Raw genomic sequence first — 6730 nt, forward strand, 5'->3', positions numbered from 1 at the left:
TGCGCATCCCGGCCGGGGCGTCGGTGGGCCGGCCGGACGCGGCGCAGAGCCGCCACCTGCCTCGGAGCATCGTGGAGGACGCGTGCGCTGGGCTGTGGTGGTGGTCAGACAGCCCTGCGCTCCCAGTTAGACTAACGCGGAGGGCCCCTGGCCAGCCTACATCGGCCTCCCGCTCCCCCGAAGATTTCTGCCATAGAGTTTGCCACAGTCTATAGCTGTACGTTTCCTTGGATGACTAACATTCATTATTTCTTCTAGGGGTCCGTGAGAGCAGGGACCTTGTCCTTTTTCAGACGTTTCTGATATCGGTAGCTGGTATTTTTTCTTCCTTTCTTTTCTTTTCTTTTCTTTTTTTTCTTTCTTTTCTTTCTTTCTTTCTTTCTTTCTTTCTTTCTTTCTTTCTTTCTTTCTTTCTTTTTTTGACTCATCTAGCTGGAACTATATAAAATTTGTTAATCTTTTCAAAAACTCATCTCTCGTTTCTAGTACCTTAACTTTTGCTCTTTATTAATTTATTTCATCCCATTAATTGTTGGGGTTTGATTTCCTCTTGCTTTTCTAGCTACGAAGAAAAGATTACTAATTCTTCACTTTTCTGTTGTTAACACAAGCTATTTTTTACACAAAGCTGTGCATTTTTCTTTAAGCACTGCTTTATCTGCATTCCGCAATTTTTGATATGTTATGCTTTCATTTCCATTTAGTTCAAATAATTTTTTATATTCCTTATGATTTCTTCTTTGACTCACTTCTTTGAAGTGTGTTACTAAATTTCCAAATATTTAAGGGCCTTTCTAGATAATATTATTGATTTCTAATTTAATTTTGTTGTGCCAACAAAGATACTCTTTAAGATTTTAACCATTGAAATTTATTGAGACTTATTTAATAACTCAAAATATTATTTACCTTGGGGAACATTCCTTGTGTGCTTTAAAAGGAGTGTGTATTCTGCAAATTGAGTGGTTCTATAACTATCGTTTCTATAAATAGCAATTCAGTTAAGTATTTTTAAAAAGATTTTATTTACTTTTTTATAAGGTTGGTGCAAAAGTAATGTCCAACTTTTTTAAAAGAATGTTTTAGATAGTATTTATTAAATTGTGCTTTTTATAACTTTTTGATGTCACGGTGACTACTTTATACCTTATTTTTTCAGATTATCGAAGTATTGTTCATAATTGTCCACAATATTTGCACCCAATGTTCGTCCCATCTAAAGACCGCATTAGAAATGTTTTACTCCATGAGTTTCATGAAGGTGCCAATGCATGTACAGCAGCAAGTCTATTCAGAGAGCTTATGGGGATGATGCAGTGACTGAAAGAAGCTGCGGGAGTTGATTTTCCCATTTCCGAAGTGGGCATTTCAGTTTGAAAAATGAGCCAAAAGAGGGTTATCCAAAAAAAACTTGATTTCGAAGTATTGGAAGCTATTGTCACAGAAAACCCCGCCATCACTTCTAGGGAACTTGCAGAACAATGTAACGTAGCCCATACAACCATGCTACACCAACTGAAAAGGATGGGAAAGGTTTCAGTAGTTGGAAAATGGATCACACACGAACTATCTCCAGAGAATCTGCAACAGTGTGTTGCTTGCTGTGAATCATTGCTTTTGGGACACCTTCAGGCACCATTTTTAGGTAAGCTTGTTACAGGTGCTGAGAAGTGGTCCTTTACCATAACATTAAATGCCACCGATTGTGGATCAGTCGAGGGGGAAGAAGAGTTCAACAACCAAGAGGAGGACTTCATCCGAAGAAGATCATGTTGAGTGTATGGTGGGATATGGAAGGAGTTGTCCATTACGAACTGTTAGACAACAATCAAACAATTGCTGCTAATCTTTACTGTGAATAACTTTGTTGTTTGAAAACAGCTTTGAACCAAAAGCAACCCTCCTTAGCCAACAAAAAGGGTGTCACCTTCCATCACAATAATGCTCGTCCTCACACAGCTCGACTCACCAAAAATTTCTTGAAAGAGCTTGGTTGGGAAATATTGCTTCATCCTCCATGTTCTCCTGACCTTGCTCCTTCTGATTATCACTTGTTTTGGGGACCACAGAACCATTTTGATGGTCTTAGGTTGACATCAAGAGAAGAGGTTGAAAATGAGTTGGATTCATATATTGCTTCCAAACCTAGAGATTTTTACAAGTGTGGCATTTATATGCTAGTTGACAGATGGAATGAGGTTCTAGAAAGCAAAGGAGGTCATGTTAATGAATAAATATTTTCATAATCATGGGCTTTTTCATTTTTAAAATAGACCTCGAAATCAGATGTTATTTTTGCACCAACCATATATTTTAGTGATTATGTTGTTACAATAGTCTCAATTTTTTTTTTTTTTTTTTTTTTGTCGTTTGCTTCCCTCCTCTCAGTACCTCCCTTCCCTCCAGCCAATCCCACCTCCCTTAGTTCATGTCCATGGGTCGTGCATATGAGTTCTTTGGCTTCACCCTTTCCTATATTATTCTTAATATGTCCCTGTCTTTGTTCCTACCAATTATGCTTCTTAATCCCTGCACCATTTCCCCGTTTCTCCCCCTCCCCCCTCTCAGCGGATAACCTTCCAAATGATCCTCATACCTATGATTCTGTTCCTATTCTGGTTTGCTTAGTTGGGTTTTGTTTTTATTTTTTAGATTCAGTTGTTGATAGCTGTGAATTTGTTGTCAGTTTACTGTTCATAATTTTCATCTTCTTTTTCTTAAATAAGTCCCTGGAACATTTCATATAATAATGGCTTGGTGATGATGAACTCCTTTAGCTTTACCTGGCCTGGCAGGAACTTTATCTGTCCTTCCATTCTAAAGCATAGCTTTGTTGGATAGAGTAATCTTGGTTGTAGGTCCTTGCTTTTCATCACTTAGAGTACTTCTTGCCAGTCCCTTCTTACCTGCAAAGTTTCTTTTGAGAAACCAGCTGGCTGTCTTATGGGAATTCCTTTGTAGGAAACTCTCTTCTTTTCAAGAGAAAAGATTCTTTATCTTGAACCTTTGGCACTTTAATTATGTGTCATGGAGTGGTCCTTTTTGGGTCTACCTTGTTCTGGACTCTTCATTCTATAGTGGTTGATTGTTTATTTCTTCCTTATGTTTCAGATCATTGATTTGAACCCTGGCTTCCTTTCCTTCACATTTGGTTTCATGTGGATGTTCCTTTGTTTCACTTAACTTAGCCTTCATTTCTTCCCATATGTGTTTGCCATACTCAAGTATACCTTTCAAGTCTGTGAACATTGTTATTACCAGCATTTTGAACTCTGTGTATATTAGGTTGGCTATCTTTTTATCTCTTAGTTCTCCCACTGGAACCTTCATCCGCTCCCTCCTTTGGGCCATACTTCTCTGTCTCCTCAGTTTGACAGCCTTCTGTGTTTGCCTCTGTGTCTTAGGTAGAGCTGTCGCACCTGTTACGTTATAAGGGGCAGAGCCTTAGGTATTTGTCAGTGCAGGGTGACCTGTTTCACCACGTTGTGGTGCTGTATGTGGGGGAGGGTTCTGAGAGGGAACAATGCTGCTTGCTCAGCACTTGCCCCTTTTCCAGGCACTTCTCCCAATGTATCTTTTGGTGAGATGAATGGTGCAATATTTTTGCCAGTAGTTCACATGTTAGCAGAGGAGTATTAGTTGTTGCTAGGTAAGACAGGATTCATTATTAGTTCTATTCATAGTTTAAATTTTTATAGACATAAACACTGAGAAAATCTGTCCAAATCTAAAAGTAAATATGGAAATCATTTTGCAATAACAATGTCACTAAAAATTTTACTCTCTTAGGAATACACTGAAAATCACATAGTACTCTATCAGTAAAAATTATTTTTTTATGATTTATCATCAGGCACCTCATTTAGGTCCTCCCTTGTTTGAGTTATTCACTTTCTCAATTTCTGGGAAGTACACCAAAAAGGCTTTTAAAAGACATTAAGTTATTAATGTAACTCTTTCATTCAAGGCACCTCATTTTTAAACTCAGAATTGAGAAAGTAAAGATACTAACATTTTAATAAACCTTTTGCTAATACAATATTATTTATTAAAATTATATATCTTATCATGAGCTTTAAATATATATTTTTCAAACATTAGAACTGCAGATTTGGCTTATTCATTGTATGTAAAACTTATAACTTAAAAGTTACTTGACAAAGCCAGGCTTCATTATCAAATCAACCGACCAAAACAGACATTTTTTCAATTCACAGGAACATGTGAAAATATACCCCTGTGTCAACATCTCAGTTTTGAATGCCAAGGCTATACTGCCTTCAGTATTTCCCACAGATAATTTCTTTACCTTGTTCCCATGGAATATTCCTTAGGAGTGTCTTCTTTGATAGCACTCAGGGTTTAGAAAAGGCAAAATCTTTAAATGAAACTTGTCATCGCTCTTACAACCTCGCTCTCAAAACCTATGTATTCGGAACATCCTAACACAGGCCTGAATGCACTATGCCCAGCATCACCATCACCTTTAAAATAATGCTCCTTTAATAAGAAAAGACATGAAGCACTGCTACTGCCTTACAGGGCCTCTGTTAAAGGAGGCTTTGCCAACACCACTATTTCAAAGCCAGTCTTTGTTGGGAGCCTTGGATTTTTCTGCACCCGGGAGCAAGGAGCCACTAGAAGATTCAGCATTCCAAAATGAACTAGTGTACTACAATTGAATTCTGGTACTAACTACCCAGAGTTAGCACAGAGCCTGAAAACTAAGCGGTTAATCTTCCATAACACTGCCATCGCTTCAGATGCCAGCCACTCTTTGGCAGTCCCCAAGCCACCCTCATTTATGACCAACTGGCTATGAATTTGAGGGGCCTGCAATCCCCTTAGGTTCTATAATTTGCTAGAACAATTCACAAAACTGAGCAAAGACGTCAAGGTTCTTGCCCTTACGGAGATCATGATGAGACGGAACTTACAAATAAACAGGCAGTTACAACACAGTATACCGAGAACTATGTGGAGGACATACACGGTGGTCTGAGGGCACACAAAAGGTGCTAAGGTCGGGAACGTGTGTTAAGAAAGAGATTACGGGGACAGGGGAGAGGCTTTGCTGATGTAAAATCTCACCTGAAAGTTTCTATCCTTATTTTCAGCAACCCAGCTGTTGCTTTTTGCTGGGCAAGTAGAAGGTCAGAGAAGGCCTCATAGGGCAGATGGAAATTAGGTGGAGACGAGCTAATAAAAAGAGTTGTTTGTGGGAACAATGGAGGAAAGAGCAATCCTGGCAGAAGGGACAGCTTGAACAAAGACCCTGGAGGTCTCTGGGGCTGAGCACAGTGTGGAGGAGCGGAGGTGGTCGCACAGCGTGGAGGAGCGGAGGTGGTGAGAGGCAGAGGCGAGACTCCGGGTCCAAAAGGTGGTCCAGGGCCTCACGGCGTTGCCTTTCAGGACAAATACTATGCCAATATTTTCAGTTCTTTCGCTGAAGGTCCTGACCACCCTGCTGCTCTTTGTCTACAATCCACAGGGTGGACAATGACACAAAATGAGGTGAGAGATTTAGGGGATTTATGAGGCTGGACTGTATGGGTTAAGCAGTGTTTGGATTGAATTGGAAATTCAATGAGTTCAAAAGGATAAGAACTTTTGCTTAAAGAGACATTTTAAACAAATGTGTGATTCCTCTAGTAAGTGAACTCAACAGATAACCATATAATACTGTTGAAGGTTAATCTTAATCTTAGATGCATATACATGCACTGAATGTTTTGGGAAATATATAGAGAAAAGTGATAACAGTGGTAGCCTCTGGAGAGGGATTGAGAGGAGAGAAAATGGGGTGGGCATGAGATATGCTCTTCTCTCTATACAAGTGGCAGGAGCATGGTGTGGCTTATTGGTACTTGTTGGGCTCCATCAGCAACCCTCCTCCCTCCAAGGCACCCCAAATGAATACACACTCTAAGTAGAAAACCATGCTTACCAAACAAACACAGACTCAAGAATGTTTCCTAGTTCCTCCATTCATTCATTTAACAAATACACTGTGCCAGGTGCTATTCTAGTACTGAGGAGAGAGGAGTAAACACATCTATCTCTGTTCTCATGAAGCTTCTATTCTCATGGTGGACACAAACAGTGACTTGCAATTAATAGACTATTGGAATGTGAAATGATGACAAATGCTATGAAAAAGAACAATGCAGGCTGAGGAGTATGGAATGATGGTGGTGTGAATGGGTGGGTGCTAGTTTATGTATGGTGGCTGTAGTGGGTTGAATGGTGGGTCCCCCTAAAGATGTGTCCATGTCAATCTCCAGAACCTGTGAGTATTATCTTATTTTGAAAAATAGTCTTTGCAGATGCAATTAAGGATCTTGGGGTGAGATCATCCCAGATTACCTTGGTTGGCCCCAAATGCAATGACAGCTATCCTTATTAAAGAAAGGCAGAGACAGATTTGAAACAGAAGAAGGGAGGACATACATGAAGACAAGATGTGAAGATGAGGCACAGATAGGATGATGCAGCCCCGATCCGAGGAAGCCAAAGAATGCCAACATCCACAAGAAACTAATATAGTAGTGAAACACTCAATGAGTCTTGACAAAATTGAAGGTTACAGTTGTGTCCGGTAAGCTACCTGGGAGAAGAACATTCCAAATACATGGTTACCTCTAAATCCCTTCTATGTAGAAGTTCTGGATCTTCTTGTGCTGTATATGTTTTTGAGCTGTTTGAATTTTTTTCCAAAAAAATTACATTA

The sequence above is a fragment of the Furipterus horrens genome, unplaced genomic scaffold, assembly GCF_987537825.1.
Source record: "Furipterus horrens unplaced genomic scaffold, mFurHor1.1.pri manual_scaffold_2, whole genome shotgun sequence".
Lineage (NCBI taxonomy): Eukaryota > Metazoa > Chordata > Mammalia > Chiroptera > Furipteridae > Furipterus > Furipterus horrens.